The sequence below is a fragment of the Mytilus edulis genome, chromosome 11, assembly GCF_963676685.1.
Source record: "Mytilus edulis chromosome 11, xbMytEdul2.2, whole genome shotgun sequence".
NCBI lineage: Eukaryota > Metazoa > Mollusca > Bivalvia > Mytilida > Mytilidae > Mytilus > Mytilus edulis.
Window position 1 is genome coordinate 12,041,535 of NC_092354.1, and position 12,463 is coordinate 12,053,997.

Consider the following 12,463-nt stretch of genomic DNA (forward strand, 5'->3'; position numbering starts at 1 on the left):
TATGCGAAAATTGATATGACTCGTTCCACTATGACAATTTGATTTTCATACGAAACGTCATTAACAGCAAAATACGATTTTTTACAATGCCAAAAATATTTGTTTAGGATTTTAACGAAAGGAAAGAAAAGGAGAAAAAAATTGATGAATCTGTGAATTGAGGTTACCCCTTCCCCAAATTTACCATATAATTAATAAAAGTTACAAAACAACAACAGTCTAATTTCCTTAAACTCTGGAGTATTTTCATACAGGTATACTATTTACTTCTATGTTTATACATGTACCTGCGTGATCAAAACACATTCTTTCACATTGATATAAAAAGGGATTAATTCTAATGTTAGAGAGGAATCTACTTAAGGTAAATTAATCTGTTCCGTTGTTCTTTCTGGTTATTAGACACAATGGAATACTTCCGGTCGCTGTGATTTTATCGCGTGACAAAACCGACATTCGTGTTTATAAGCCTGGATTTCTTTAAAAGACAAGAAACAAGCTGATCATGGGCGTCTGCCGAAGTCTTTAATGAAATACGTTATTGTGGTTTGTTGTAAATTAGGTTGTAAAGTATGGTAATTTGTCTAAATGTATACGCTGATTACGTTTCATTATGAAAATCCTGAACAATGAACATAAAGAAGAACGAGGACTACCAAAAACATTCAACAAAGCGGTAAATTGAATAGTCCACGACCATAGATATGAAACATGATTTTAACATTTGAAGGTAATCAAATACAAAGTTGAAATGCATTGAAAAATAAAGAATTCTAAAATGTGCCAATTAAGATTAAGAACAACTAAAGCCCCGGTCTCAACAGATCGTACGATTTTTTGTCTTGGAAGATGCATAAAATAGTTGTCGTGGCGCTGTCGTGCAAAATGTCAAAAAAATATCTCGAGTGGTCACATCAGCTAAGACATGTCCACAATGGTTCAACGATGGGTACAAGACAGAAAAAATAATTGTGATTGTACTATCGTAGGTTTTTTGCAAGTCGGTCGTGTGACAGTCGTGCGATAACCGTACAAGAATCGTGAGTTGCTTGGGGCTATTTTCAGGCTTTCATATTATGGGATGCGCGTGTTACTGTCGTGTCACTGTCGTACGACTGTCGTGCCACTGTCGTACGACTGTCGTGCCACTGTGATGCGACTCTCAACAAAAGCTCTTTAAACATGCCAGGCTCCATCTGCATGAATCCAACGAAATCATGGCAGATTTCCGCTTCAAATTTCACATCAGTGTACTATAGTGCCCAAACATCAGGCGCAGTATGATCCATGACCTAACCCACCAACGTTGGGCGTTTCGCTGGTTCCTATACTGTTCACGGGCTCGAATCAACGCTAACAGGACCATATTTTGATGTTGTTGTAGTCCGCCAAGGCGCCTATTCAACAGGGCCAAGCATAATCGTTCTGATGAAATAGCCATCCTGTTTAAACGGTAGAAGGTATGTTTTTCCAAAGATTCATTCCCGCCGAATTGTATTCTTCTAATTACAACGAAAATATGTTGCACGACGAACGTGCCACTGCCATACGACATACAACCAATGTTATGCGATCATCGTACGAAATTTGGTATTAGTAAGACAATCTTGCGACTGTACACGAGTGTCTTGCGGCAGTCGTGAGATTGTCGTACGGCAGCCGTGCGACGATTGTTTGATTAAAATGTATCATATTGATACCCACGACAGTCGCACGACGATTGTATGACACTTTCACGACAGTCACAAGACAGTGACACGATAAAAAATCGTACAGCAAAAACGGTGCATGTCCAATTTTCGTCCCACGACACACGACAGCGCCACGATGCCCAGAATATCGTGCGACTGTCGTACGACGACCACAGATGACCCACGATTTGACCAAATTTCATGTCGTGGCGCTGTATAGTTGTGTCGTAGGTTCGTTGTGACCAGGGCTTAAGACTGCAAAACTATACATGTGTTGAACAGCACTTTTGAACCTTAAGTGAGTTTCGTGCAGGTCAATTTAATATTATTTAAAAAAGTGTTGTTTGGACTTTCCTATGTATGTTACCATATAGATGTCAGGAATATGACAGTTCTTGTCCATTCGTTTTTGATGCGTTTTGTTATTTGATTTTGCCATGTGATTATGGACTTTCCCAATTGATCTTCCTCTAAGTTCAGTATTTTTGTGATTTTACTTTTTATAGATAACATCGCTAGTAATCTAAAAGGAAGATATATACACTTGCATACCGTAGAAATATAGCAAAGAAGAAAGCATAGTATTATTTGTTAGCAATTGTCAAGCACAACGCTTCATCATCTGTTATTTGATCTTAATACTGTAATTTGATTTGGCAGAAGCCAAACAAAAGTATCAGTTTAGATATTATTTATTTGTTTTGACAAACTGAAAATTAATGATGTCATTGGAAACCTTAAAACATTTTAAATCATGATTACAAAGTTTCATACATTGCGGACGCAGCTATATGAACTTCATTTAAATATGTAACTTAAAAATGTGGAAATATTAAAATAATAATAAAAACGAATAGAACGAATAATGTGATAGACAAAATTGTAAATTTACAGTTGGGATGATGAACATTTGATGAAATAAAATTCAATTTCTGTCAAAAATATTTGAAAGTTTATTGCAAACAAATTACATTTCCACCTCAATAAATGTGAAAATGTTCTGATATGATCTGATATAAAACAATTTTCATTGCTTCATTCACTTCCAGCTAGAAAACTATAATTTATCAACCAAAAATATTTATCATCTTCAAACCAGTTACTTGGAATTCACAAAAGGTCAACTCGATTATTTTAATGTCAATTGAGTTCTTTTGAAGATGATGGATTATGCAATTACTACAAACAAACAGCTAAGGCTGAAAATCTCGTAATGTATCGTAAAAAACAAATGAGAGTTGAGAACATAATGCTATTACAAGCTTGTTTGAAATCCAATTTGTAATTGATAATGAAGTCATAGTGCAAGAGAATTGTGAAATCGAACGATATGATGTATAAGCTATTTTGAACACTGAGATGGGTATCATGACATAATAAACGAGGTCGGAGGGATTATTTTACAGTGCAGCAAAAAACAATCGAATCTAAAAACGATGCATTATACTGAGTAAACGGTAGTTTACAAATGTTTAAAACTCGTGTAACCCGATTATGATTTCCAAAAAAACCGAGATAAAAATACGGATGGAATTGCATGAACACAAAATGAGGAACGAACGACATACAAAAGACAAACCAGAAAACGATTGTGACTGGATGTGGTTCATATTTGAATAACCGAATATCTATACTAAAGTTTATCCGATTAACTAATTTTACTTCGTGTTCGTGTAAAACAGAGCAGACTGTTATGTTTATTTTTATGTCAAGAACACAAATACTGGTATAAGTATATTTCATTCCTATTGAATTTGTCTAATTTATCTTATTTGAAGTGTCAAAATGGCATTACTGTTCTAAAGTAAAAATAAATTGTATTTTTATTTATTCGACTTTGTAAACCTAATTTTGGTGGAGAACAACTTCACTCTTTAGAAAAAAAAGCGTCTTGCTTCCTCGAGAGAGAAAAAGTAAATCACTTATTTGTAAATTAACCCTTACTAAAGAATTGTTATACCATCAACTATTAGACTATGGAATCATACATAACTGTCCCTTTAAATATCAGTCTCTATCTCAAAATTTAAAATCAAATTAAAAAGGATAAAAACTACAAATAAAGATGTACCTTAGTACTATTTATTTTGAACGAGTAAACAATTTGATTCTATCATAATTCAGATGCTATTCAACTTTCTTGAACTATGACTTGTTCAGAGTCAATATAATTGCTGACTCATCTTGTTTTTTTGTAGAGGCAACTTTGAGAATGTACACCATTTCCTTTCTTGACTTTTTTTTATATACACAACAGAAATACATTATGAGAAACAATCTAAGATGGCTTCCGTGTGACCTTATATTAAACGTTAGGTTACTACATAAGGTAATCCGAACCTCTCTTATGAACAAAACGCCCATATATTTAAGGCAGTGGTTACTCGTTCGACTAGTCGGACAAATTGTCAAACATGTCTATTGTTCCGGCAAGCCGGACAAATAGCCCTTTTACGGTATTTTGCTATTTGTCCAGCCAAAAATATAAAGATAAAGATATAACATCGTGTTTTTAAGGAGACAAATAAAGCCAATATTTTCCGCGCCACATAACATCTTCTACTGATATTTATATTTGTGCAAACGGATGACCGGACGAATAGAATTTTTTAGCTATTCTTCCGCATAGCAGGACGAATAGACACTCCGTATATTTAAACATGTATTTAAGTTTATTAAAAGGTATGAGAGATTTCTTGTTATATGAATAGTAATAGTACATGTGTGTACATTCACGTCATCATCATCAACATCATTTACCAATTTTCCGTTGTTATTGTTTCAATTTTGTTAATAGATACATTCGTAAAGTATTGTATATTCTGATTTATTGTAATCCATTAGCACCTGAAATCGCCCCCCGCCCTCCTTCCGTTTTTTGTGGGTATCGTGTTGTTGTTGTTCCCCTATTTTGACATTTGGTTCACGCATCGTTGTCAATATAATTTAATCTGATGCGACTGTCATACAAGAGAGAGGTTTAGCGCTATAATAGCTGGTTTAATCCATCATTTTCAACATTTGAAAATGCCTGTACCAAGTCAGGAATATGACAGTTGTTGTCCATTCGTTTGATGTATTTTATCATTTGATTTTGCCATTTGATTAGGGACTTTTTGTTTTGAATTTTCCTCGGAGTTCAGTATTTTTGTGATTTCACTTTTTATTACTTTGAGTAAATTCAAAATGTTAAAACTAACTCTGATAATCCTACGGAAGCGTATTAGCGCCTTACATTTTTTTTTATCTTATTTCTTATTTAAGAGTAGTTATTAATAGAGGAGGCTGTATATATTTAAATTTATCACCTGTGTAGTCATTGCAAAGTAAAATGCTTGAATAATTATATCATATCATGGTCTAATAATGAGCAGAATAATATAAGAAGATGTGGTATGAGTGCCAATAAGAAAACTCTCCATCTAAGTCACTATTCGTAAAAGTAAACCACCATAGGCCAAAATACGGTCTTCAACACGGAGCATTGGCTCACACTGAACAACAAACTATAAAGGCCCCAAAAACGATATCCATGTTACTACTAGTATATATATTACAAAGAAAATTGAGTAAATTGAGGTTATACCTAAGAAAAAACAGTCAACCCTGCTAATATAGCTATTACCTAATATAAATATACTTCCAAAGTAAGCTCTCGTTTGTGAACTGTGTAAAGTAGGTTAGAATCAAACAAGCTACCCTTTGGCAATAAATGTATAGAATGAAGATGTTTTATTAATAAAATGATGTTCTCTTTATTCAAATTGCTACCCAAGCATCTTAAAAATACTTCATTATATTGAAATGAAAATTCAATGAATTTCTATCAAAGAATCTTGACCATATTCTGAGATTTAAAAAAAAATGTTTCCTTATTAATAATTCATTTTAAAGCAGAAAGATCATTTTGTCTATTTGACTTGGAGGTTTCACAATTTGTATGACATTATTTTTGATCTTTCAATTTAAATATGACTATATACTAAACTAAAAATGTATATCTATTTTCTTGTTAAATTATATACTTAATTAGTCTTTTCTGATGCACAAATCAGTCTTAATTTATATATAATTGCACTTCAAGTATTCCATTATTCCTAGTATGCATATTTATTATAATTATTTGGCCTTGCATGTATGTTTTTTATCTACTAGTAAATCACATCCGAAATGAATGACAGACGGACATATATACAAAACTTAATGAATAATTGAAATCAATTTGCGTGATAACAAATGTTTACGTTATATTGCAAAGGTTTGGGTTATATCGTAAAGGTTTGCGTTATAACGCAAAAGGTTATAATGCAAACATAGGAAGAAAAATTTAAAAAAAATGTGTGGCGCTAATACGCTTCCGTATAATCCCATGTTTTTCCAACTTTAATGTTATGATATGATATTTTAATACAATAGTGTTAAATCAAAAGGAACAACACGAGTTTATCTTTTAGGAACACATGAAGAAAATAACTAACTAGAAATAAAGGCATGCACTTATTTATTCGTTTAGTGTAACTATGTTCACTTATATTAATATATCTTTTGATTGAGTTCAGCAACTTCAATTGATATTTTTTAGTATGTCTTTCTATGTTGTGATGTTACACTATTGTTTGAAATATGGGTGGAGGTTGGTACCTTTTTAAACTAAATCTACTTAATGTCAAGCTTAAACAAGTTCACTCCTCTCCTATATAAGACAATCGACGTTACAGGAACGAAAAACCAATATAATGCATCTTTCAACTCATCTGAACTTATTATTTTTGACCATTATTATCCTAATAAATTCAAACTATCTTTATTTTGAATTATGTAATCATAATGATTTTCAAAATGAATGATTACCTTGAATGGAAGGCTTGTATTTGTTCATTATTTTAAGTCGTACTGTGACCCATGGATACATATATACGTCATGTGGTCTTGTGTGAATAGTTGTTTCATTGGCAATACGACTGTATCTCTAACAAGACAGATTTGACAAAGTTCTCTTCTTTAAATTTGTGAAGGCAGAACTGTATCATTGTGTTATTATTGATAAGCTATGGGAGTGTTCTAGCTTGGCCAGCCAAGATAAGCAAAATACATCAATCATAAACCGACATCTCTGAGAGTAAAACAGAATAGTTTCTAATGAAAACCTTGTTCTGGGAAAATCCATACCGTATCAATAGGACAATAGATTTGATAGCCAGCAAATATTTGTCAATTAATCACTGCGGAAGGACAACAGTGAACTGACCTGGATTTACAAAGCGAATTCCTATCTTACTTTTTATACAGACTTAGTATGAATAATATTGTTAGAAGAAAACACAAATCTGATGTTGATTTGCTGTCACGGTAGGTAGACATACAGTGTACAATATTTACCAACACTGATAAATCTCGTTTGCTTTATTTTTTAGTATCCTTTGCCCTTTTTTTATAAGTTTCCTTGTGAATATTTTCAGCTTTTGAACACATTGAAGTTGAACAAAGTAAAACCTTATCGTATAAGTCTTACAACAGCGAAATTGTATAATGAATCATGTTCGCGGACCTAATTGGATCAGCGTTTCATGATATGACTTTGAATGAAATGAACAATATCATTAAATGTATTGAGATATGCCTTGTTCTGAATAAGCAGTGATAATTTGTTGCTTGACATAAGCAGAAAATGAAACAAACAATCAAACAATGGAGAAATTACTGCAAAGAAAACATTCGAGAATTTATGAAGTGCGGTGGGCGGAAATTCTGAATATCCGTGTTAAAATATAATTGACGTTGTACGCGTTTATTAATACTTTTACATAAATATTTAGAGGCCCTATGACAGCCTAATACAATTTCCATTTTCTGAGTAAAAAAAGACATGACAATCTTTTTCAGTGGCAATGCATCCAAATTTTCTGGTTTGCATCGATCTAATAATTTTCGAAAACATAAATTGTCCTATCAAAAATGGTTCTCTTCATTAATGAGTCTGAATTTTCTGTTATGTAATAGTAGCAAACAAAACTAATTAAAATATTTTTTTAAATAAACATAATTTACCTTTATGTAAATGGAATGAGGTCAAATTATTTATTAGGTAACGAACCAAATGGTCTTATAATCATCCGTAACGTTTGATAAATGTATAGCGAATATATCAGACTCAAAGGAAATGGCCAACATCGGATGTCTATAGTTACAGAGAACATTAAGGGAAATAGCAGATATTTTCCTGAATTTTTACTTACACAAATGTATACCATTTCTTATTTTCATTTTTAAAAACTAAATACTTACAACTCCCCCGACGCCAATAAAGTTCTTCCTCAAATATCAACTGTCTTCAAAGTTTTAACCGGTCTTCTGGGTATAATTCATCAAGGCATATTAAATGTTGAAAAAGATGTACCATTAAAAAATGACTTAAGATAAAAACAAATGTTATGATATCAATTATGGTCAGCACGTCTCCTTCTTGTCAAGAACATTTATCAATTAAGTTGCCCCTGGACAAAACTTAAAAGTTTTTAGGGTTTGAAAATAGAAAAAAGGTTAAAAGAGAACAACAGATATACATAAGTAAAATAACAAAATACCGAATGCAAGGGTAACTCAAAAAGGAAAATCATTTATAAAATGGCCAAATCCAAAGCTCAAACACATCAAACGAATAGAAGATATCTGACATATTCCTGACTTGGTTGACTTTGGAGGATGTCAAATTCTTAAAAATATGTAGATAACCTGTATCGTGACAATTTACGATTAGCCATTTTTCAATGTAGAGGACTATGGGTAATTTTAATGTTCATTACACATGCTATGTTTTTAAACTAATGAAAACTACATCAGGACATTGTTTCCATTGTTTATAGCTTTTTTTAAAATATTACACATAATGCATTACATTTGGAAACGGTGAGTTAATTATATAATAGTTCTTGAAAAACTGGTCATTATCGTGATATATGGACTGCCCACAGGACAGTGGTATTGACTAAGATAGTGATAATGACTGAGCCGAAGGCGAGGTCATTATCGCTGTCGCAGTGAATACCACTGTCCTACGGGTAGTCCATGTATCACGATAATGACCAGTTTTTTAAGAACTATTATGTTTATTTCATTGAGAAGCCATGTTTTACGATTTCTATGGCAAAGAGTGACGACCAGTCGTAGTAATACTTCCATTCATTTTAGTGCATATTTTAAGTAAATAAATATTTAATCAAGTTCTCTTTAATTTTATAATTAACGAAAAAATATAATAAACAACTCGACAACTTAAATATAATATTAAAAAAACAGGAACATGTTTTATAAAAGGTACATCTCTCCAAACAGATAAACTACGCCCCATCGGTCATTAACAGAGAAACCACGCCCCAACGGTCATTATCAGACGGAAACCGCTCCCCAACGGTTAATATCAGACAGAAACCACGCCCCACCGGTCAATATCATGTAAAAGTTCATTAACGACCGGTTTTCTGGTCCGTTTTGTTCTGTTTATGACCGATGGAATTTATTACTGAAGATTAATGAATGTCATGTGACCCCTTTTTATCCAATAAGAGAATCTTGTTTTCAACCGATATGAAATAAAATGCATTACATGAATCATTAAAGCAAATCATCTCTGGCTACTAGCCACATGTAAACACGCGGACTTTCATTTATCATACACTGATACCGAAAGTTCTTTCTTAACATGGCTTGAAAAATCTCTCAAAACTTTGCATGCAAGAAAAAGAAAAATTTCATTTCTCCATTTATTATCTTGGTTTGGAGGATATCTGTATCGGAATTCCAAGACGTTTTACCAGTTGTGATTTTCACCAAGGTTGTATTATACCAACAATGTTGATGAAAACATTCTGTCTCGGTAAATATCGGCTGCTTTAACAACATTACCATTCCTATTATAAATAAATCACTTGTTGAGTTCCTATACGTTGTATGTATCACAGCAAAGTATTAAATAGTCATTAATCTCCATGCTGTAGGATTAAATCCTGATTGTTTCTTAATGAAAAATGACGTTATAAATGTCAGTGCGAAAAATCAATTAGTTTTACATTGTTGTACATCACGGCCATGGCAGTTAATGTTATTTATGTTGTACATCGCTCTTATGTCACTTTACTAAGGATAAACTTTGTATAAGAAAAGTCATTTTTCTAGAAAGTCAACAACTTTAACGTCACTCAAAGTAAAACATTGAATTAATCTTAATATATTTAAGTTGAACTTCTTGAAGCAGGCTTAAGTACACAACAGAAATTATGTATAATCATTACGGGTTTAGAACACTGTTTGCAAACTCAAACATATACTTGCACTCTTATGATGTTATTTACAAGATGTATCAGAAAGGGCCAAAAAGGAAAAAAGATATCAGGGAAAAATCACTGAGCATACATGTACGTCCGAGAAAAATACGTCGTTTACACGATCAACCGGATAACAGCCGAAAACAAAAACATTTATTAAAATACTCCGCAAAAAATTAAGACTAAACAACATGAGCAGAGCCATAAAACAGTCCACCGTGTTTGTTGTGTATGTCCTTATATTTTTCAATTATGGGTTGTTTGCCTGTGAGAGAGCTTTCACATTTTTTTTAATTGGATGAAGAGTTGTCTCATTGACACTCATACCATATTCCCCTCTATATCCTTTCTCCGTATCCATTAGTGTCGGCCTTATGTGCATCAAAGCACGAAGAGGATTAAGTAAGTAAGTAAGTATCCATCTGATGACGACGCGTACGTTTTAATGCTGGCGAATGGATGAGATTAATACGAATTACAAAATACAATGTATATAACAGTAAAATTGTGTTATTTATTCAATTAACATTATGTAGTATAAACGCCCAAAATATTTTATAGAGCACCGGTTCATACCTTTAGGTAATTATTGATGTCACAGCTTCTTTTTCTGAACTTCTAAAAAATTATAGTTCACTCGAAATCGTTGCCATGAATAAATAGGAACTTCACTAGATTGGAATACAAACATTCGCAAACAATTTCTATATTCTCACACTCTCGAAATATATCAATATACGAACAGATAAGCTGTTTGTCAGTTTTGTGATGCTTTTATTGATAGACAGTGTTTTGAATAGTATTCATCAATTTTTATATGAACATATTTATGGCTGAATAATCATAATTATTTATGATACAGTTCCCTGATTCATTATCAACTAACACTCCGGGCGCACTACGTTTGCGCGCATTTGGAGATTAAAATATTTTACGTTTGCGCGCAGCTTTTGATTACATTTGCGCGCATTCATTTTACAGGTGATCTCAGGTAAAAATAATAATTCATATATATTAAATTATAAATGACTGTACTTTATTCGTATTTTCATAATAGATATAACTATTAATTATTAATTTTGAAAATAGTTTGTTAATTCAAATTATATAATTGTTCATATTGAATTCTAAAATCAATTTAAAACCCCGTTATATCTAAAGTTCAAGTTATGATAAATGGGCTATGTCACAGATTTTTTAAACTTTTGTCTTCACCTTTGACTTGTTGAATTGTATCTGAAAATCGAAAAAAAAATGCGGTTTTATCTCCTTTTTTGAGGCCCTAAAATAACATAGGAGACTTAGACTAACGGAAAGGGTACTGATACTTGTAAATAATGAACAAATTAATAAATAATAAAGTATTATTACCTGTATTTTACCTGAGTTTACCTGTCAAAAAAGCTGCGCGCAAATGTAATGGTAATGCGCGCAAACGTAATGCACCGAACACTCCATGTACTCCTTATAACGAAATATAATATTTATATTTGTACGTTGATTTATTTAAGGCTGTTTTATCCAAGGTTCTAATTGTCTCTCTGGTATTGGTTTAAATCTCTCCCTTTTTATTGGTATTGTGTCATAGATAAAATGTATTCGTTCAGTGCATGTTTACTTGTTTTTGTTGATATGTGTTTTTGGTTGAGTTAAGCCATTTCAATTGATATTTTGTAGTGTGTCATTCTATAGTATTATGTTACACCACTACGTCAGGTTAGGGTGAAGGTTGGCGCCTATTTTAAGGTTTAAACCCGCTGCATTTATTTGCCTCGTTTTTGAGGCCCTTTGTAGTTTGCTGTTTGGTGTGCCAAGGCTCCGTGCTGAAGACCGTACTTTGACAATGTTTGATCTATAATGGTTTAATTGTACAAACTGCGACTTGGATGGAGAGTTGTCTCATTGGCACACGTACCACATCTTCTAATATCTATATAATATGTTATCGCCCCGGGGATCTGAAGCTAGGAATATTGTAGATGTCCGAAAGATCTCGAGCATTGGATATTGTAAAAACCGTGTCTATTGCAGATGTCAAAAGGATGTAAAGCTAGGGATATTGTAAAAACACATGTCTATTGCAGATGTTAGAAAAGTCAAGAGCATTGGATATATTAAAGATACAGGTGGCTCAGGTGGTATGTCTTGTACTGATGTTCGTTTACTGAAGACTGAATCTTGATATCTTGATATCTATATGTTATTTATTGTTTTTAATATTACTTTCTGGCGTTTAACGCCAATTTTAGCACTTTTGGCTTTACCTGATAGTCAGTTTTATTTTGGTGGAGGGAGTTGGAGTGCATGAGAGAACCATCGATCTTCCTCAAGAAAACTGACAATCCTAGTCCATTAAGATTATAGTCGAACACGCCTGCCATAAGTTAGGATAGGAACTCACAATCTCAGTGTTGATAGGTTTGTGATAGTGTAGATAGACTATACAAACAG